The 23572-nt window shown below is 40.2% G+C and overlaps 1 protein-coding gene across 1 annotated transcript in view; it reads left to right on the top strand.

Moving 5' to 3' along the window:
* The window catches only part of Atp10b (ATPase, class V, type 10B), a 250122-nt gene that overhangs the window by 29189 nt on the left and 197361 nt on the right, over nt 1-23572 (top strand). Inside the window, exon 2 of the mRNA XM_017314606.2 lies at nt 21290-21357. The gene's annotated coding sequence lies outside the window, so the exon portion shown is untranslated. The remainder of the gene's footprint in view (nt 1-21289; nt 21358-23572) is intronic.

Raw genomic sequence — 23572 nt, forward strand, 5'->3', positions numbered from 1 at the left:
TCTGTTCTAACACCACTGGGAGTAACTGGGACCAGCAGGATCCAGGGACACAGGAGCCCCGCCCAACCAGTGGTTCGGGTTCCTCTCTGTCTGTGCTGGTTTACCTTGGGTGTGAACTCCACAGCCAATCCCACCATACACAGAGGAAGCTCCACTCCCCGGAATTCATAGGATCATAGGATCCCAGGAGCTTGGTCACACCAGGATCTCCAGGTCCCAGAGGCAGCTTGACTCCCAGGAATTCTGACACACCCAGAATCTCAGGATCACAGGATCCTGGAATTACAGGATCACAGAAACAGCTAGACTCTGAGGAGTTCTGACACAACCAAGATTACAGAAAGGAGAGGCTCCAGTCAGATATATCCAGGGCAGCTAGCACTAGAGATAATCAGATGGCCAGAGGCAAGTATAAGAACATAAGCAACAGAAACAAAGGTTTCTTGGCATCATCAGAACCCAATTCTCCCACCATAGCAAGTCTTGAATACACCATGATACTGGAAAAGAAAGATTCTGATATAAAAATCACTTCTTATGATGATGATAGAGGACTTTAAGAAGGACATAAATAACTTCCTTAAAGAAGTACAGGAGAACACAGGTAAACAGGTAGAAGTTCTTAAAGAGAAAACACAAAAATCCCTTAAAGAATTACAGGAAAACACAATCAAACAGGTGAAGGAAATGAACAAAACCACCGAGATCTAAAAATGGAAATAGAGACAATAAAGAAATCACAAGGGAGACAACCCTAGAGTTAGAAAACCTAGAAAAGAGACCAGGAGTCATAGATGCAAACATCACCAACAGAATACAAGAGATAGAAGAGAGATTCCCAGGTACAGAAGATACCATAGAAAACATTGACAAAACAACGAAAGAAAATGCAAAATGCAAAAAGCTCCTTACCCAAAACATCCAGGAAATCCAGGACACAATGAGAAGACCAAACCTAAGGATAATAGGTATAGATGAGAAGGAAGATTCCCAACTTAAAGGGCCAGTAAATATCTTCAATAAGACTATAAAAGAAAACTTCCCTAACCTAAAGAAAGAGATGCCCATGAACACACAAGAAGCCTACCGAACACCAAATAGACTGGACCAGAAAAGAAATTCCTCCCATCACATAATAATCAAAACAGCAAATGCACAAAACAAGAAAGAATATTAAAAGCAGTAAAGAAAAATGTCAAGTAACATATAAAGGCTGACCTACCAGAATTACACCAGACTTCTCACCAGAGGCTATGAAAGCTACAAGATTCTGTGCAGATCTCCTAAAGACCCTAAGAGAACATAAATGCCAGCCCAGGCTACTATACTCAGCAAAACTTTCAATTACCATAGATGGAGAAAACAAGATATTCCATGATAAAACCAAATGTCCTTCAGCAGAGGAATGGCTACAGAAAATGTGGTACATTTATGCAATGGAGTACTACTCAGCTATTAAAAATGATGAATTTATTAAACTCTTAGGCAAATGAATGGAACTAGAAAATGTCATCCTGAGTGGGGTAACTCAATTACAAAAGAACACACATGATATGTACTCATTGATAAGTGGATATTAGCCCAAACGCTTCAAATAACCAAGATACAATTCACAGACCACATGACGCTCAAGAAGAAGGAAGATCAATGTGTGAGTGCTTCAGTCCTTCTTAGAAGGAGAACAAAATACTAACAGGAGAAAACCTGGAGAAAAAGTGTAGAACAGAGACTGAAGGAATGACCATCCAGAGACTGTCCTACCTGGGGATTCATCCCAGATACAGTCACCAAACCCAGATACTATTGTGGATGCTAAGAAGTGCATGCTGAAAGGAGCCTGATATGGCTGTCTCCTAAGAGGCCCTGCCAGATCCTTACAAATACAGAGATGGATGCTCACAGCCAACGATTGGACTTAATGTGGGGTCCCCAATAGAGGAGTTAAGAGAAAAGACTAAAGGAGTTGAAGGGGACTAAGCCATCATCAACCAAGGAGTATACATGACTCCATCTGCATATGTAGCAGAGGATGGCCTTGTTAGGCATCAATGGGAGAAGAGGGCCTTGGTCCTATGAAGGTTTGATAAATGCCCCAGTATAAGAGAATCAAGGGTGGGAAGGCGGGAGTGGGTAGGTGGGTGGGTGGGTGGGTGGGTGGGTGGGTGGGTGGAGGAACACCCTCATAGAAGCAGGGGGAAGAAGGATAGAATAGGGAGTTTCTGGGAAGCTGGGGTGGGGGGCAGGAAAGGAGATAACATTTGAAATGTACATGAAAATATCCAATAAAAGAAGTAATATATTTTTTAAAAAGAAAGAAAAGGGAATGTTTTTTAAGGATCAGTCAATGATTAAATATAACATTTCAGGGTCTTGGAGGAACAAATAACTACTAAAACTAGAATATTGAAGGTAAATCTTCCCCATGCATTTGAGGTCACCAGGGTTATGCCATGGTACAGGATCCCCTGTCAACTTTAAGATAACTTAGCAATGCATGCACCAGGTTTGTCCTTATAAGGACTATGATGAATTTGCCACATCAGCCATTTTACAATGACAAAATTCCAGATTTGTTGGATTAGAAATCCCCATCTTTCTCACAAAGTACTATTTTCTTCTCTAATATTGTCACATTAGATTTGAGAATTCTCTGTTCCTACCTCAAAACACAGCTGGATCTGATCGTCATCTCTACATTAAAAAAAATACACTTTTAATAAGTCATATAAGTACAAGGCACATAATTTCAATGAGAAGACCAAAGCTATTCAGAGTAGTATATCTCCCTTCCCTTCCCTCCTTTCCAAAATAGTATTCTCACCAAAAGCCACTGCTTTTAATAGCAAAGTCCTGCATTGTAAACACAAACACCAACTGATTTTGGGAATGGATAGGAGAATCTACCCTCTCGTTCTGTCTCTGTCCCTTCATTTTTGTAGTATTTTTGTCCCTTCTTCCCCCTGTCAGAATTTCCATTTTGGTGTTAGAAAACTGCTCATTCTTTTGTCACAGCTGTATGTATTGTTTTCCATTGTGATTCTAATTTGTTGTTAGATTCCCTCTTTCACTAGGTTGAACTATGCATTGCTGTAAATTTGTTCCCCGTTTGTGTTTCTCTTTTCTTCGAAAATGGAGCTAATCTCACTTACACTCTATTGAACTCCTCCATGAGGAAAGAAAACCACCCCTACCCTAACAGAAGGCAAGCCAGTATTCTGTTGCCACAAATAGGTGCAAAGGGCATAGTGAACTCCAGAGGCAGTATAGCATATTAGTAACAAATACAGATTGCTAGAATCTAAATCTGGACTCTGCCACTTCCAGCAAACTGAACTTGGACAACTTATGCACATGGTCCATCTCACCCCAGCTTCCCTCAACTGTGAAGTGGAAATGACAGTAACACTCACAGGAAGGGGAAGGAGAGGGTGGTTAAATGGCATATTAGTCAAATGCCTAGCACATGTAAGAGTTCCATCAAGCTATGGGTTACTAGTCTCATGATATCACCATCATCCCTAGAGAATGGAATTCCTCCTCTAGAGATCTCTTGGGCAGTATTCTAAAACACTCAATCAGTTTGTACTTCTGTCTCCTAAACCTTATTCCCTCTGAGGTGGGGTATGTGTATTTCTTCATTAAGGGCCAAATTCAGGCTTGAATATACTCCAAAACTCTGCTGGAAAGCTCTTCTTCATATCCAATTCTGAATAGCTTCTGACCTTGATTCATGTCAGAGGACACAGATGTCCTTTGTGCCAGAGGAATGTCACTTGGTTCCCAATTATCTTTACGAAAAGTCCTCCTTCTCAGTAGTGGTATATTTTATACATCAACTTGACCAGTCTCAAGGTGCCCTGAAATGTAGTAGCTAAACATTGTTTCTGTCTGTGTTTATAAGACTGTTCCCAGAAGAGATTAGCATTTAAGAAGTGAACTGAATAACTAGGTGGCTATCTCTAATAGGAATGGCTCCATTCTAAACTGTTGAGTGGCTAGGTAGAACTAGAGAGCCAGAGAGAGAGAGAGAGAGAGAGAGAGAGAGAGAGAGAGAGAGAGAGAGAGAGAGAGAAAAGAAGAAGAAGAAGAAGAAGAAGAAGAAGAAGAAGAAGAAGAAGAAGAAGAAGAAGAAGGAGGAGGAGGAGGAGGAGGAGGAGGAGGAGGAGGAGGAGGGGGGGGAGGAGGAGGAAGAAAGAAGAAGAAGAAGAAGAAGAAGAAGAAGAAGAAGAAGAAGAAGAAGAAGAAGAAGAAGAAGAAGAAGAAGAAGGAAGAAGGAAGAAGGAAGAAGAAGAAGAAGAAGAAGAAGAAGAAGAAGAAGAAGAAGAAGAAGAAGAAGAAGAAGAAGAAGAAGAAGAAGAAGGAAGAAGGAAGAAGAAGAAGAAGAAGAAGAAGAAGAAGAAGAAGAAGAAGAAGAAGAAGAGGAGGAGGAGGAGGAGGAGGAGGAGGAGGAGGAGGAGGAGGAGGAGGAGGAGGAGGAGGAGGAGGAGGAGGAGGAGGAGGAGGAAGAGGAAGAGAAGAGAAGAGAAGAGAAGAGAGGGAGGAAGGAAGGAAGGAAGGAAGGAAGGAAGGAAGGAAGGAAGGAAGGAAGGAAGGAAGGAAAAGAAGGAAGAAAGAGGGATGTGAGGGGGGAGGAAAGAAATTATCTCCTCTCACACTCACCCTTGAGCCATCCATTCTTCCAGATCTTGGGCTTTGTGCCATGGCTTTCCTGGCTCTCCGGCTTGCAGAGGGCAGGACTTGTCAGCATCCGCTATTAGCTGACACTGTCACTTACGACATATACTTCTGTTGCTTCTGTTCTCTGGAGAGCTTCCTTGCAGTCCCAAACTCAAGTCTAGGTCTGTCTTCTCATCCCCATAGCTGTCACCCACAGACAGGAGAGTGGAATTGTCTGTAGTATCCTGGGCTGCCTTAAGCACCATGTAAATGCTTTTAAGAGCCTCCTATTTCTCTGTGTCTGGTGTCTTGGCAAACATCAAGACAGTTTTCTGGCTCCTGGGCTTATGGAGCAGTCCCAGGCAGCTCTCCCAGGCAAGTGCACTGCAGTCAGAGACATCTGTCCAGTTCACTTGTGCCTAACCACAAGGCAACAGTATTGAGAACAGCATTGGTTTAACTTCTAAACTAAGCAGACAACTTAAAACCCAGTAATGATCTAAATAGTTTCCTTTAACATACACTTAATTTAGATTTAACAAGACAATTAAATTTAACAAGATCTCATTAAGTCCTAGAGATAGCTTAATATGGATATGTTGAATTGCCATGTAGGAGGTATGCACTAGTATTAATTATGGCTACATAATTTTAATCACCCCCATTTAAATTTTAGTATTTCCTATCAAATTTGGACATTCAATATGCAGACTGTGAATTTGATGTGCAATGGCATATAGACTTTAATCTGTTTGGGAAGATCCTGTGGGCTTTGTTCTCCTAGCTAAAAAAACTGAGACCTAAACTAGGAATCCATCTTTGTTCTCCTAACTAAAAAAACTGAGACCTTAGCTAAGAATCCATCTTTGGAGTTTACCTGATTGGGGACCATATAGCCAGAGCCATGATGGGTGACTGGGCTCTTCCCTGTAATTGAGTTGAATGAATGTCTTCATGTTTCTATTCTAGATCCCTAGATACAGTCTTGTGAGTTCAGAAGAACAGTTAGGTATTTGTTCTATTCATGTGTACAGTTGCAACATTATACCTGATGTTAACTCTGAATGCAAGAAGGTAAATACAAAACACAGTCTGTTCCCTCCTGGAGTTTAGCATCTTATGAGGAGGGTGAACATTATATAGAAATCCCAAAAGATAAATATGTGAATTCTGTACTAAGTGAGAGCTACATATGAAAAGATGTGACATGTTTTCGTTGCTCAGTCTGTCTACAATTGGGTGGGACAGATGCTACACATAATTTAGAGGAACAAATGACATGAAAGGACTTAAGATACAGGTACTGGTAGATCAGTGAGATCAAAATGAAGCCATCAGTTGCAGAGTGGCAGTATCCCAACTGCTACAAGAAAGGTAGATTCACTTTAGTCCCCAGTGGAGTTTGTATCTCTGGAAGCTTCTGTGGGCAGTTTATGCTCACAGGCAAACTCTGGCTGCTGAATACATCACAGGAGTCCTGGGTCACAGACCCTGAAGCAGCCAAAGCTGCACAAATTCAATTTAAGCTTCTCCAAAGAACTCCTGGAAGGAACAATAGGAAAGTCTGACCAACAGATCTATAATACTTAAGCAAGACTAAGGTCCACTAAATTCTGCATTATTATCCCATATAATTAGTAGATGAAAACCCATGGGCAGAGGGCTCTATAGGATCCAAAGGACAGAGAAATTTCAAAGCATTCAGGAAAAGATAAATCTGGCTTTTGAAGTGTGGATGCTTTAAATGTATTTGTTCATCTGATATCACCTTTCCTAAATGGTAGCAAGGGAGTATTTTGTACTTGGACTGAGGAAAAACTGAGATTCTAAGGGGAGCCACCTATCGCTGTTGCATTGATAAGAAAATTAAATCTAGTTGTTTTAGCCAAATCAAGTCTAAGGCAAGAGCCCACAAAGCAAGACTCCAATTTCTTCTCTTATAGGAATATACTGCCTATAATCTATCAAACCAAAACCACTTCTTTGACATGGACTTTGTGTAGAACATTGTACTGAAAACTCTGCATTACTGTACTAACAGCAGCTGACAGTACTGGATTAAATCCTCCATTCTGCCACATTTTAGCTTATGCCAAATGTCAAGTTTTTTGCTCTGCTTTTAATCTGTGAAATAGGGATAATAGAAACATGTCTGCATAGGGGAATTTCTGGCATATAGTAATGGCAGATGATTTTTACCATTACTATTTTTTACCATTAATATCTTGATTATAGGCCTTACAGTATTTTATGATCACATTTAACCCTTAAAAGATTGCTACTTTTATTAATTCCATTTTATAGATGAGGAAATTGAGTACTAAACAGATAGGTACTAGCTTAAGTTACTTAGTGATAAATTTTCAGGTTCAAACATTGACTCCCAACCTTGAAGTGCAGGATTTTATGAGCTAATGTACATATAGTATCAAATCAAGATATGAAACCCAACAAATGATCTCTATTCTCATTTTCATCATTACATCAATGCCAATTTTCCTGCTTAGGTAATACAATAAATAACGTCACATGTGATCGAGTATCTGGCATTCCATCAGATGATGTCCAGCATCCTAATCAACTTGAATGGATATGCATGATGAGTGAATCCACAAATCAAAAGGAAGAAAGAAAATCTTTCCTCCAGCTGAAAACTCTAAATTCTACCAAGCTTCATAAAGCTTTGCTTTTCAGTGCCTTCAGCCTTATTATCCAATTGGCCACTCTTCTCATGAGCTATATATTTCCTGCCCAAGAGTTAGGCAGTAAGCATTTACGAATGGCTTGATTGGACACCTGAATCTAGTCATCCAGTCATTGATTTTAGACTCATATTGCAAGCCGTGTTGTGAATTAGAGGAGTGTGCCCCATCCCTTAACTAAGCACTTTTTATTGAAATGTCAGCAGAGAGCATCAGCATTAATTAATGTCACTTCAGAATGTGTGATGTGTGATGTTTTTCATTAGAGTTGAAGTAAATTAGAGAAAGACAGCAGTAACACTCGGCATGGCCATGTCTATAGGGACAAAGGACCTAAATTCAGAAAGCAGAAGAAAATCCCTAGATGCTTAGCAATAGAGAGGAAAAAAACTGAATACTTAAAAAACTTTTTAAAAAAAAATTATCCTAACTGCTAACCTAACACCACCCTTCAATAAATTTCCATCTCACAAATAAGGACAGCCAGCTTTTCCTTGCTCCTAATTCACACAGCCATTACTATAGAATGTCCTGCCACAAATTATTACAAAGTAAGTAGTTATTCAATAATAAAACCACTGAGTATCTCTTCTGGGCGAGATGGAGTGCTATGTACCTGGGGAGACATGAACTATATGAAATAAAATTCATTGGTCCCAAAGGGGGGAGGCAAGACCAGAGACAGATGCAAATAACTCTGAGATCCCATGTATTCAGGTAAAGCACAGAAGGACTGAAAAATGCCACAGGAATTACTCAGAGCAAACAATTTACCCAAGGCAGTCTCAGGGGAACAGAGAGACACAGGTGGGGGTAAATTTGGAAAGTTGCTTTCAGAGCCAAAAGAGCAGGTACTGATGTAAAAAGTGAGCACAATCCATTGTGCATGCAACCACAGGTAGCCTCCAGGGCATTTGACACATCTGTGGGGTGGATGCCTAGGCTCAGCTGCTGTGGCCGGCAAAGCACTCAGGGGGAAGACTTAGCATATGTTGTCTGTCCCAGCAGAGGTCCCTGACTCTGAGTCCCCTAAAGGTGATAGATGAGTTCTGACACCCATGGGCAACTAGAGAGAGCTTTTACAGCCAGCCTTTGGATATTTCACTCCCTGGCAACTAGTGCCTTTCTCCCTCCACTTCCAACCCTAGAAAGGCTTTTTGTTTCAATTCCTGTCAATTAATTTGTAGAGCAAATTTCGCTCTTTTCCTTTGTTCTTAAGAGTCAGGTAGGTGGCTTAGAAGAACAGTTGTTTTCGCCTCCTTCTGGACCATCATATGGCCTAAAGGTGCAGGTAGATGGTGCCAGGTAAAATGTTCACCCTCAAATTTCTGGCTTCCCATAAGACTCTGCAATAGGCAACATGGCAAAATGGACAATAATTGCTTATAGTGCAAAACATATAAATTATAAAGTTTCTGTGTAAACTGCTAGTTCCAGTCAGATGTCCTCCTGGAGGCAGGGGTCCTCCAGGAAAGCAGTTACTAGTAGATGCTATTGCTGCTCCTATTAGTGTTTTTATACTATTTGTGGAAGTGGAAAGCTCAAGGGCACCTAGGACAAAACTGAACCTCCCGAACCTCCTGATACTGCAGTGTCTAAAGGGAGTTGGAAAGTGGCAGACACTGCACATGTGTGTGCACGTACACATGCGCACACACACTAAAAAATGGCTGTAGAGGGCTCAGGATGAGAGGTTGCAGAGAAAGAAGCAAGGGAAAGAGGGAAAAGCACCAGCTACATGGGGAGAACATGCAAACACTGTCTCTTTAAGGAAGTAGTGGTATTTGCATACTATTCCCCCCCACACATATACACACACATCTGTTTCTGCTGCACTACACATTAATTGCTTAATCATATTGTGCGAGCCCAGTGAGGTCAGTATATGTGATGACATTGGTGACTAACCGCAATGTGAGCCTTAGACTTATAGGACTGCAGCTTGTAGATGACTGCCATGTTGGTTTCCATGGTTACTGTATCAAAATGCCCCAGAAGTAAATCCCTTCATAGTAGTTCCAGTGTCAGGAAACTCCAGGTCCCATAAAGTTATTCTTTGTTAGGGACACAAGAGAAAAGCTACCAGTCACCTCTTCCAGCTTACACTGGCTTTTGGCATCCCTTGACTTGTGGCTTCATCACTACAATTTCTGTTACAACAGTAAAATTGACTTCTGTGTTCAAATTTCCCCTGGCTTCTAATTCATAAGGAACTTCTCATTAGAATTAAGGACTTCTTGGATAATTCAGGATGATTTCTTTACCCCTGTATCCTTGAATTAATTGCATATTCCAAGACCCCCCTTTTTCAAAATAAGAAAGCATTCCCAGGTGTTTCTAAATGAGGAAACATCCAGGAACTGGGTTGGGAACTTCCTTTTTAGAGTTATTGTTTCCCTGAGTATCCTGGAGCCAGGAGACATTGGATGATTTGTCAAAGGTCTCAGTGCTAACACATAAAAGAGCTAGATGCCAAAATTTGAGAAACAGAGGTAGGAAATGGCTTATCCAACATACTAACTTACATTAGATGGGAGAACATGAGTCAAAGTTTTGTTCATATGAGTATTCAGTGGTTGTATACAAATATATGGGTAATCTATGACTCTCCTATAGTGAGTATTTGGACAATTTCTTTCAGGTATGGGAAACAGATGAACATGTCTTACTATTGAAGTATGTGCATGGTAGGGACATAGCTCAGTAATACGACTCGCCTAGCATATATGAGGCCCTACATTCATTCAATTTCCAGAACTGTCAGGGAAAAATGAGATACCTTCAGATTCAACTCAATAAATGCTACTTGAATAAGACTAATTTTAAAAAATAAGAAAGAAACAAACAAACTAGGGACTCATGTTAGGATTGAAATGGGGGAGGAATTACTACAATGTAGCATAGACCTCATTTTTACAACCAATATGAAGTTTTGACACATTTATCATTCAACATTGGGGTCACTGTGGGATGAGGCCTGCTCACTGCCAGGAAGACAGTACATTTACAAGATGAATGCTTTCTTATATTTGTGGGTCATAATGCAATATGAACAGCCAGACAACTACAATAAAGCAAGAATGTTATTTTGAACTTTGAAATTGCTGTAAAATATACAGTTTAATAGGTGATTGTATCAGTGAAAATGTTACATTAGATAGAGGAAGAAGAGAAAGTGTTACTTTTTCTGTGAGAATGAAGGAGTTCACTATGCAGAGATATTTGAAAAGGTTTCCTATTCCAAACATGATATATTAAGGTGCCAATAAGCTTAGCATGTCTTGGTGTCATCAGAAGGCCACTGTGACCAGATTTAGGCATGAACAGGGAAAGCACAAGATGTAAAATTGCAGAAGTAAGGAGACAGAACTTTTTACTTTGTAATCCAGGTGGGATGCTGTGAATGATATTCAAAGCACCATTGAAAGCTTTTAAGTATGTGTGTCAAGAGATGACAGTATCATTAATCTAACTTGCATTTACTCAGACTGTATCTGTAGATAATGGACTATGAGAGGACAAAAAATAAAGAGGAGACATGCAGCATGGGTCTCTAGAGCATGGTATAGAGACCAGGAGTTGAGCAATGACTCAATATGATAATGTGGGGGAAAGACCAGAGACATCATTCATAACTAGGTCCTACAAACCTTAGTTGATGTCCAAGATTCTGGACATGAGAAGTGATGAGAAAAGCTAAACCAGAAACAAATGGTAGGTGGTTGTAGAGTTGGCAGAGATCTTAGAGAATAAGGAAGGAATAGAATGTTGGTTAAAACAAATAGAGATGTATTCTGAATAGGTTTGGCAGAGCCATGTCAAGTTAAAGATGTCTGAGATCCCGAACTAGCATTGAATATTTAATGGAAGGCCTAAGCTATAAATGCAATTCCAAAAACCATCAGTCTACAGGTGATATATAAAACTATGAGGATGGGGGTGAGCTCCCTGAGAGAGGAGGAAAAGACATTCCTGCACAATACAGGTTGACATCTCACTATGTCCTGATTTGAGCCTGAGTTCTCGTCAATTTTGGACTCTACCCTTTTCAATCTCACAGATAAATTCTCCTCTGCTCCTCTAAGGTCTATGGACCCTCAAACTCACATGAATAAAACACCATGATTCCTACCACTGACTTTGCTTAGAGAAATCAGAAAATGTCTAAGGACAGCCAGCCTGGAAAGTACTGGAGCATGGGTTCTATCCATCACAAGCCATCACTAGCAGAGAGCTTGAGCAGCCACTTTGGGTTCTAATGGGTAGCACCCTGTTGTGTCTGGCCAGTAGATCACAACATGGGTTCTAGCCTGGAAAGGCATTTTGGAAACCTAGAAGAGAAGAGGGGCTGGGCTGTGCGAGATAAGGAAGGAACCAAGACAAAGCTCTCTGCTCAAGGTTCAATTTTTACTATTTCGACACTCAGTTATAAAGGAAGGGGGAGGGGCCCAATTCCCGCCAAATAATCTTGGGATCCAGTAGCAGGGTGATCACGTGATGGCTTCGGAACAGCAAAGCGGCAGGTTCCAGCAGTAGGCGTGGCAGAAAGATTGAGCGGGAAGCTCCACCCCTGAGCAAGCAGGTTTCAGGCTGGGGGAGGGGAGACTACAGCACCCTAATTTATACTCTACAACATTGTGTCAGTTCCTGTACAAAGTGATGGTTTAGTCTCAGTGAGAATGAAGTTCACCAGTTATTCTCTGGTGAGCAAGCTCATATTTACTCTTCAGCTGTCTCCTGCTTCCTTTATGGAGAAAGCCTGAGAGAAGTCTCTCTCTCTCTAATTCAGTTATTTATACCAGCAAAGATACAATAGGAGGAATAAAATACAATCAAACTGTGGTTATTAAATAAAATTATTTCACTTTAAACCTCCCCTGACAAAATTTGCTGAGCTTGGGTAGGCTGAGACACTTTGCAAGGTAGCTTTTGCCGTTTCATGTTTGCGTCCCTGGCTCCTATTATGGTAACTGATATTATAGTGCAGTTTAAGTGGCTAGGGAATGAGATTAGCCTCTGTCACATTCCCCAGTGCTCTCCCTGCCCTCTTTATACCCTGCTACAGAGTCTCCTTTCCATCCCTTAAACACATTGAAGCCTTAGCCTTTGTATTTGTAGGTTTCTCTACCTGAAGCACTATCTTAAGTTTATCTAAGTTGGCTCATTCATTTCCCTCTACAACAGATTTAAAAAGTACTATTAGTGTCTACATGAAATGATGCCTAGGTTCTGAGATTCAGACCTCAGAGAAATATGGCTTCCCTACGCCTTCCTATATGGTCCAACTGAGAGGTCCCTCCCATTCCCTTCTATCTCTTCTCTGCTATCCCTGTGGCCAGTATCATTTCCTCAGGCTGGCTGTTCCTCTATGTGTTTTAGCATTGCCAGCTCATTCCATTGATGCAGAAGCTCCTCAAGGTCATAGCCTCTATCTGTCTCATTCTCCCATATCCATAGCATTGAAACAGGCTCTGAAAAAAAATAGAAGCTGCTCAATAAAACTTGGCATCACAGATAAGACAGCACAGGCACTTTCAACTACACATCAGCTGTCCAGCATAAGACTGCACACTGACCTCGCTCTGCTCTTCCCCAAAACTCCTATGACGTGGTTTCTTATTGCTTTCTGAAGATTACCCAACCAGATGCTTCTGAACTCACAAATCAAAGCTTGGCCTATCTGGTGATTAAAGGCCCTTCTCTTCACTACCACTCTGTTTTGACGTACTTTGAGCAAATGGGTAAAATTTATTTATTAAAAAAAAAGATGTTGGGCATCTTAAGTTATGATCTCTTCTTCAATTTGCTGGAAATATAGTCATACTATACTATTCATTCATTCATTCATTCATTCATTCATTCAAGGAGTAGTACCAAGGATATTTTCTGCTCAGTATACTCAGCTGGATGATGGAGACGTCTAGACTAAGGAGCTCAAAAATAACATTCAGCTCAACAAATAAGTTAGGAGCACTTGTGATGTGCCAGTCTATGTGTATTATAGTATCTGACCGGCCTGTTCTATATGCCAGTCAGCACATAGTATCTGACCAGCCTATTCTTTCTCCTCCCCAATTACCATATCTGCCTGCTCCTCAGGGTCTACCTCTCTAGCTTCCTCTTACTTCATGACTATGAAGTTGCAGAAGCTATCTCTCTATACATGTGAGAAAAGACATGGCCCCAGTTGACTTCAAAATAACATTGTCCCTGCTTAATGTGGCAGATCAGAGAAGAGCTTATATCTATCTTCTATTTCCTCAATTCTAAATTCCACAAATGACCTCAACTGGCTTTATTTGTGTCGTAAGACTTTTACTTGCTCCAATCGCTGCAGTACACAGAGCTAAATATTCAGAAAAGCCAGACCTGAATTATCTGCTTTCCTCTGTGGATACCAGCCCGATAAAATCATATGATGGAAACAGAAGGACAACAGTTGCCCACAGAAGATGCACAGACAGCCACCATCTGGCAAACTGTGACTCAGACGCTGTCCACTAGATCCTTACAAACAGGAATACTGCATGTCTTAGTTACTGCTCTGTTCCTAGTGATGAGGACCATTCTTCATCTTTGAGGCTCTATGAAATGTTGCAAAAGAATAACATTTCATTACCTGAAGCAAAGACCCGTTTGCAGGACAGCATTCATCATAACCGATAGCTAAATACTGCCATTTCACCATTCTGGTTGGGAGCTGAGGATCTGCAGAGTGGGAATAGGAACATGAATGAGGGTACTTAAGCACCACAACTTCCCAAGCTTCTTAGGTGAAATGCTATTAGATTATGAAAGGGCTTTGGAAAGTATTAAACAGCATATACAAAGCATTTTATTGTTAATAGTCATCCAGGAAATGAATTCTCAGCAGAATTGCCTAAATAGATTCCTAACAGGGAGCGACAGAAAAAGAATGGAACTTTGTAGAACCTCTCCAATGGCAAAAGTGCTTAGGCAGCAACAGACAATTTTCGAAAATGATGGGTTTAAGAAGAATGAATCAGCGAATGTCAGTGCAAAATATTATTTAAGAAGACTGAACATACCCCTAATTAAAAATATTTTGAAAAGTAACTTCAACAGTAATAATAAAATTCTAAAACCAAATCTCTTTGTTTAACCCTCCTGGTTAACCAAAATCAAGAATCTGAGGCTATGGCTCCAGTAGATGCCTCAACTGCCTTCAGGGTTTGACCTACAATGCCAGCTAAGTGACATAGGACTCATTTTGTGGTAGATGTTACTCTTCTGGTAAAAGGAAAGTTAGAGTTGGAAGCTATATTTCTTTCCAAGAAAGACAATTTAATCTTTTGAATGAGGCAAAACACAGGTAAACTGTCATGGAGACCGGGTGTAGCCACTCAGGGGAACGGGCTTATTCAAAGATGGGGGAGGAGTCTAGGGAAATAGATAGTTTCAAGAGGTCATCTCAAGTCACAAGATGGATAATTCACTAACTATTCTTAACCTGAGCCTTCGCAATTGCATGGCCACAGTAGGTACTATGTCCTTTCCCAGCTATCACATGAGAGTAGGGAAAAGGGCTGGGCAAGTAGTTATGTCCTCATGGACATGGCCTCAGAACTTGTATCCACACTTACACTCACATTCCATTGGCCAGGAGATATGACAAGGTTACAAACAGCCACAGGATGATTAGCAATGAAGTCTCTAATTGGGCAGATATGGAGAAAGAGAGAATGATTTCTAAAAGGGAAGAAGTGTGGGTACTAGAACTCATAATCTCTTCTATGATGTACTCTCTTAGTTCACTGCCTGTGCAGAGCCATTGTGTAAAACGCAACTGTGCTTAAAAAAAAAAATCAACAGACAGACAAGCAGGCAGGCAGAGAGGCAGAGAGAGAGAAGATGGGAGGAAGGGATTCAGGGAGAGAGAGATCCTATACAATAATGACAAGGAACAAGTATTAGACCAACGTTAAGGAGGTTTGGGGAATGAAGGGATTGTTTCTTTCTGAGTAGAATTTCAGACAGGTTCTTGGAGGAGATAGGAATTGAAATGGGTCCTCGAGATTAAATAGAACTGGAAAATGGAGCTAAAGGCACAGCAAACAAAGAAAGAGAATCTTTAGTCCATCTAGAGTGAAATTACATTCCAGGCAGGGTCATTTTCTAGCTATGGTCCTTTGACATATCTACTATCTCCATATAAATGACAATAGGAATTCTAATACCATTCATCTCCCTTAAGAGTGAAAATCCTGTCACGATTTCAACATGTTTTGAGGGTATGGTTAAAAGTTTTGGTGCATACTTAAATTGACATATAAAATCAGCAATTATCATATCTGTCACTTTATGAACTTACTGTGTTTGGAATAAGAACATTCAAAGGACTCTCTTTTTGCTACCCTAAGTGTACACTATTATACTCATGTTAACCACAGGCAGCACACTGGGAGTATGCTAGAACACTGGAGGCAGCACACTGGGAGTACTATACAATACTGGAGTCAGCACACTGAGAGTATGCTAGAACACTGGAGGCAGCACACTGGGAGTATGGTAGAACACTGGAGCTTACTTCTCCTGCCTTCTTACCTGGGATCTGTTGACTGCCCCATCCTTCCCTTCTTTTTTCATGCCCCCATGCTTGCACTATGATAATCACTGCTCTACTGTCTACTTCTATGAGATACATTTTCTAAAATTTCCTTATGTAAAAGAAACCATGTAGTTTTTGTCTTCCTATGTCTGGTTTTTAATCACTTAACACAATGTCTTCCAGGTTCAACCATCTTTTTTTTAAGTATCATGATTTCATTTTCATAGCTGAATAGGATTCTATGATATAGATGTGACACATTTCTCTGTGTGTATTTATATAATGTTAAGCATTTAGGTAAAAATCTAAGTCTTGGCTACTGTGAATAGTCCTACAATAAACAAGGCAGTGTACCTATTTCTTTCTATTAATTTCTTTCCCTTTGGCTATATAATCAGTGCTGAGATTGCTGGGTAATTGTGTGGCTCTAATTTTAATTTTTCAAGAACCCTCCACAATGTTTCCCCCAATGAGCGCTGTATTAAGTACAATCCCACCAATTTTGTACAATGGTTTGTTTGATTCCTTTTGTCTTCTTTAATAGCCATTCTAATTGGAGTAATTCTAGTTGGGAGTAATACAGTGAAATTTAATTTGTATACCCTTAAAGATCCCTAGTGTTCAATATGTTTCCATTTACCTATAGCATTTTTGCATGCCTCCTTCTGAGAGGTATGTAATAAAGGGCTTCTATCCATTTTCAATCAGTTCTTTTACATTGCATTATATGAGTTCCATGTGTATTCTATATCTAAAGTTCTTGTCATCTCTACAGTATAGAAATCTGGCCTCCCATATTGTGGCTGTCTTTTTACTCTGTTATATATAATTTTCTGTACAAAGTCCTTATCGATAGATAGATAGATAGATAGATAGATAGATAGATAGATAGATAGATAGAATCCCATTTGCCTAAGTATACACATTCCTTTGTACAAAGAAATACATAGAGATCTTTTCTTCAGTTGCCTGTACTTTTATGATCTCACCTAAGAAATCCTTGTCCAGGCCAGTCTCATGAATCAGTTTCCTATGTTTTCTTCCATCATGTTGTATCTTACATCTGAGTTTTATTCCACTTGAGTTTCATATATGTGAAAGAAAGGGCTCCTATCCTTTGAGAATCCTGACTTTCAGTTGCCTATGCTTTTTGCAATCTGTATATGATCATGTGACCAAGGTTTGGCGAATGAGACAGAAGTACAAGTATAACATGGAAAAACTAGGACATATTTTTTAAAGAGTAGGGTTTTTTTTTCCTCCTTCATCTTGCTGCCCAAAGTGTGTGTGATGATTTAACCTCTGGTGATCTTTTGTGGTCAGAGAAATGCTAACTACACAGGCAGCGTAGCTGTGATTCTGTCAAATCAGACTAGTGGGAAACACTGGATGGCTGTCTATAGAATCTTCTAAGCAAATCATAATAAAAGTAATCATGCTTTGAATGCTTATGACAGTTTTATTTGGGACTTTCTGCCTCACCCAGTAACACTGAATCCTCACTAACAAAGGCAGCTCTCAAGGTCTACCTGGTTTTCAACAGGCACATCTCAGCCTCAGCAGCCCAAGCCATCACAGCACAGTGGACTTACCTTACAGCTCTGTGTCCCCTGGGACCTGACTTGGATGTAGTTGCTGACTATAACCCGAAGCCAGTGATAACTGCTTGGCTTTATGAAGTTCTGTCGAAATAGTAAGTGCTTGGAAGACGCCTAGCAAAGTCCCTAGCAGTGTTCAGATCAGTTCTTAATGTTAGTGCAACCACTCTACTCCTGCCAAAATAACCTTCCAAGGTAATAGTCACCACCTACCTCCGCTTGTTTCTGTGAGTCTCTCTATAGCATTTAATGAACAGGTCTAAGCATATGCAAAGTCACAGATAACTTAGGGTCCAGAGCCAATTTTTATGCCTTCTTTTCAATGATGCTAACTTTATGGCTTGGTCAAAAGTTATCTCTTCATTTTAGAAAGTTTAAATCATGATTAATTAATGTCTGTTTTGTATTTCTCACATACAAGTGCTCCATATAGGACTTGAAAAAAAAACATGTATTTTGGAGGGAGGAGGGTTCCGGATAGATGGATGGATGTATGGAAAATTAACTGTTTTCCATGGCAGCTTGTCAGGGATTTATTATCTTGCTACCCCTCAAAGGATCTGGTGCTCTACCTGCAGTAGGAACTTACCAAATGTTAGCTGGATAGGAATAAAGGACACAAAAGATCAGAGAGATAATCAAGAGCCCTTTCCACCTGGAACCTTTCTCCTTTCAGGGCATCCTATTGAACAGTATTATTGAGTAGAGAGGCAGGGAGTTGACAGCCACTCTCTGGACTCTCTCCCAGGGCCTTTTTAAAACAGGGAAGTTAATTATGGAACCAGATTAACAGTTTCTTTTTTGATACAGTCAAAGTAAAACCAGCAGGATGCAATTTAGCTCGTCCCCACTTTCCAAATAGCAGCAAATTTTCATACAAAACAAAGAGACACTTGAATTGCAAATTACTTAGAGAATCGCCTACCAACCCCAACGGAAGAAAATTTCTGCTACTTTCAAAGCCAGGCTGTTGCCTTTTCAGGTTTGCCTGTGTTTAGGGCTCTTCACAAAGGCCCTCACACTTTGCTGCTTCCCAGCTCGGCCCACAGGAAGGAGGAACAATTCCTTAAGGTGTAGAAGAATGCGTCAAGTCACCTCTGCTACTCAGCATCATCGGCTTCTCATGAAAGGAGGGCCATGAGGTGCATCCCATCCAAGGGCATCAGCAGAAAGTTCTAGTGAGGCAAGGCAAAGACACAGTGACTATAAAAAATGATTAGGCTGTAAGTATGTACCCTTGGAGGTGGGTAAAGAATGGGAGAAGCCATATGCCCCATCATCATTATCCAGGAATTTAGGGGGAGAAAACTGTTTAACTATTAAAGTTCTGAGAAGTCTGTGATCTGGATTATTAGTTGATACATTCCCGTTAGTTGTGCTTAATTAACAAAAGAAACAGAGAACCCAATAACTGGCTATAACCATAACCCATGGATCACCAGCTGCTAACTTGTGATCCAGCAGCGCTTCCTTATCTGATAAGACGTGGGAACTAAAGTCAAGGGAGGAGGATACTTGAGGAAAGATCACCAGTGACCAACTTCGCTGATAGTTCCTGCGTAGCCTGGTACATGATGCCCCAGCTTTCAGCTGCTTTTTGCCCCCTGAAGGAAACAGCAAAGCTTCATCTTTCTCAAATGTACTTACAAACCCATTTTTTCCTAATCTAATAAATAATGTATACTTTTTGAATGGAGTTTAGACAATAGAGCGGAGGATAAGGACAAAAATAAAAGAAAGCCACGCAATGCTATTTATAGAGGGACTGGAAGCTGAGATGGGAACCTGGCTATACTCAAGCTACTTTCAGATGCAGCAACTGTGGGGCAAGGTGGGCTTGGCAAAGATGGGCCATTCTCTATGCTTACACTTAGTCCAGCAGGTAGCAGAAATGAGCAAAGAAGACCACATGGTGAGAAAGGGCAAAAGAAGCCACCTTGCCCTGCTTAGAGATTGCAGAGACCACTCCCGTTTCCCCTGGGTCATCATGTGGGAAAGAAGGCTATAAAAACAGCCCCTTCAAGCTTTTTAAAATATGAAATCTAAAGTCTTTTAGTATAAAACTTTTTGACATTTGAACATAGATCAGTTTTTGAAACTATGAGTCAAATATAGTTCAAGCTGCAAGGTAGGGGACTGGGATGGTTTCTTCATGACCCTTATTCATGGTGAGTAAATTGGGCCCTGGGCAGGCCAGTTAGTGTTGTGTGTGATCATTTCTGTCACAAGTCAGCAGAGAGGCCTGGCACAGAGATGGCCAGGTCAACAGGACAAGATGAAGGAAATAAAGACCCATTATAGACTTAGGTCATCAATGACCTGGGAAGAGACATCTAGAGTCAACTAGAAGCAGACTACGTCTGGCCAGATCCTTTTGAAAGAAAATCTACTTGCATCTAAAGCCCTCATTTGTGTGTGTGTATGTGTGTGTGTGTGTTTGTGTGCATGCATGTGTGTGAGAGTATGTTTATGTAAGTGTGTGTATATTTGTGAGCATGTATTTGTACATGTATGCATATATATCTGGGTGTACATGAATGTGTGCATGTGCCTGTGTGTGTATACATATGCATGTGTTTGTACGTGTGTGATCTTTATCTTCTTAAAATGATAGACATGCTTTGCAAGACCACTCCATTTCCTCTGAAACAGAAAGGTTTTTAATGTTTTTAGTAGAAATAGAATTACATTACTTCCTTCTTTTTCCTGTCTCCAGCACCACCCAGCTATCTTTCCTAGAATCCCTCCCATGACCCTACTCTCAAACTGCTAACCTCTTTTTCTTTGATTATCATTTTACATATATGTGTCTGTGTATATGTGTGCATAAATATAAATAGACTGTGCTGAGTCTTTTGTTGTAAATGTGGCTATGCTTCCAAGACTGACCACATGTATGTATTATATATGTATGTATGTATGTGCATAAAATACATGTTTATAAATAAGTTCTGCTAAGTCTATTTTGTAGTGTGGTGTATGTCTTGTTATATAGTTTCAAGGCTTTGTTGCAAGGTTTCACTTTGCATTGGACAAACAATGACTAGGCTCATCCCTGGGAAAGGCCAAGTCTCCACCCCCTGGCAGTCATTAGTTGCCTGTAATTCTTTGTCTATAGGTAGGCATTTCCTACATGAAATTTTTCTCTTTACATGTTAGCATGTCTATTGGATACTGCCATTGCTCTGGTCTTTTTATACAGACATTTCTAGGAAAGGTGGTTTCACTGCAAGACAGAGAAAGAGAGAGACAGAGACAGAGACAGAGAGACGGAGACAGAGAGAGAGACAGGGGGGGGGGGGAGAGCTCTGCCAAAAATACATCTTCTCTACATCTAGCTCCATAGAAATGGACCTTTTCTTTTCTTCCACATTTTCAACACAGATTTAAGATCTTACTTTTATTAATGGGTAAAATCTCATCCTCTTTCTGAACCTGTTTATGTGGCAAAATTGAAATGCACCAAGTGCTTGGACCAAGATGTGTCCCATGGAATGAAGAGACGTTTAGATTGACATCCAAGGGAACATGGAACATCATTTGTATTCTGCATGTTGGCAGATAAAACAGTAGACCCGGTTCCCTGATCAGAGCAAACGGTTGCTGTTGAAGCAGCTTCCTGGGAAAATGTCCAGCTTGCTTGTGAAGTTTATTTGTAGCTGGAGTGATCCAGCTGGAAGGAAAAGGGCAAAATACTTAATTACTGCCTGATGCCAAACTGAGATTGCACATTTTATATTTATTTTCTCTCCTGTGTCTTTCAGCCTCACAGTGGCAGGAAGATCATGACTGGCTGGAGAAACTTATCCCAGTGAAACAAAGAGTCTGAATTGTAAGTAGGTTTTCTTCTTATTGGTTGATCATACAATATAGATTCCCATGGTAGCCACAGGAGATTCACTAAACTGTAATTGTCTTCTTCAGTGCACTTAAGTAAGGATCAGCTGACATCACTGGTAAATCAGATGCTAATATATGACTATGGCTTAAGTTTCTCTTCGATGTTTACATATGTATAAACATAAATTACTGAACAATTTAGGAAGTATCAGGAAACATTAAGATGTGTGCTTGTCTATAAATAACAGAGAATACAGGTTCTGCATGGTTTAAGTAATATTTTAAGATATTTACTTGTATAGCAGAAAGCCCAAAGATAGAGGAAGTCCATAAAGAGAGTGTAGACAAATCCCAATCCCACCCCAAGACCTAGTTCTGACAACTTCAGACAGATATCTCTTCCATGTCTCTCTTTTTATGCACTTTTCTAGAAAACCCCCAGTAAGCTTCTACTTGTGTTCATTTGCCTGAATGCCACATGCTCTTGTAACAGAGGATGTAGGACCACCCATCATGATTATCTGAGACCAGTCACTAATGTTCATGGGTCTAGAGATGGTACACCAAAGACATCTGGAGCAAAGTGGAAATGTAAACAAAATGAATATCTTATTAGGAAGGAGGCAAGAGGGTGAATGTTCATTTTCAAAGCCATTGGCAGTGTCTGTGGGACCTCTAAGTCCGAGCCGATGAATATCCACTTCCAAGGTATCCAGCTGAAGAAGCAGGCGCACAGCCTTGACTAACCTCCCCTCAAGTCACAGGTGAAGTTAAGAAAAGAATAGAAATACTTTGACTCTGGATATAAAACCCAAGTCATTATCATTATACCATAGGCAGACTATTTCTTTAATTTGCATAATTATAAACTCCCCCTCAAAGAGTAAACATTGCTGCCAACTTAAAAAAAAACAAACTACAAAGCAGCATTAAATATGCATTGCTAATTTGACTTTCTAATTTGTCTGGGATCTTCACGAAGACGTGCACAGCTCCAGAGATACTGGATGCCTAATAAAACATTCCACCTGTCGGAAAAGAAGTACCAGGGAAAGCAAAGCTAACTATCAGGGTTGGGGTGGGAGTGGGGTATCAGCTAAAGGATTTCAGTTGGTGCTGTAAAATTACTGATAGGAGCTTATTCTATTAACATGACTCTCAAACTTTTTCTGTGCACAAACTCCCTTCATCAAACAGGTTTTTCTGGCTTTGTGTGGCCATAGAAAATAAGGTTTTCTTAAAATGTTCTGATTATGTTTTAAATGTCAGATGTGTGCTGGACATATATTTGGGCAATTATAGGAAGTAGATGGATTGGTGCATAAAGACTTTGTTGTCTCCCAAATCACTTTTACAGATCTATCTTAAACATCTGTGACAACCCTTGAACTGGGCCTTGAAGACCTCCAACTATAACATAAATATGATACACAGACAAGATGAAATATTTTCCTGATAACCAGGACATGGGCTATAGATTTGTATACATATAAATGTACTCCTGAAGTTTCCTTATAGATTACATATAGAAAGTATGTATTTATACATAATGATGTATGCATATTTACTTTGATAACTGCATTTTAAGTTCATCACATAGACATATTCCCCTTGCAGTGTTTATATGTGTTTCATGTGTATACATCAATTTTACTGTAGATTAGATTACAAATCAGGTATTAATGGCAACCGAATTATAAACAATCCCTTGTTTAAAAATATTTGTTTCTCTAGCTCCTCTATTGGGGGCCGTGTGACCCATCCAATAGCTGACTGTGATCATCCACTTCTGTGTTTGCTAGGCCCTGGCATAGTCTCACAAGAGAGAGCTATATCTGGGTCCTTTCAGCAAAATCTTGCTAGTGTATGCAATGGTGTCAGCATTTGGAAGCTGATTATGGGATGGATCCCTGCATATGGCAATCACTAGATGGTCCATCCTTTCGTCACAGCTCCAAATTTTGTCTCTGTAACTCCTTCCATGGGTGTTTTGTTCTCATTTCTAAGAAAGGGTAAAGTGTCCACACTTTGGTCTTCGTTCTTCTTGAATTTCATGTTTGGCAAGTTGTATCTTATATCTTGGGTATCCTAAGTTTCTGGGCTAATATCCACTTATCAGTGAGTACATATTGTGCGAGTTCCTTTGTGATTGGGTTACCTCACTCAGGATGATACCCTCCAGGTCCATCCATTTGACTAGGAATTTC

The sequence above is a fragment of the Mus musculus genome, chromosome 11, assembly GCF_000001635.26.
Source record: "Mus musculus strain C57BL/6J chromosome 11, GRCm38.p6 C57BL/6J".
NCBI classification, from domain to species: Eukaryota; Metazoa; Chordata; class Mammalia; order Rodentia; family Muridae; genus Mus; species Mus musculus.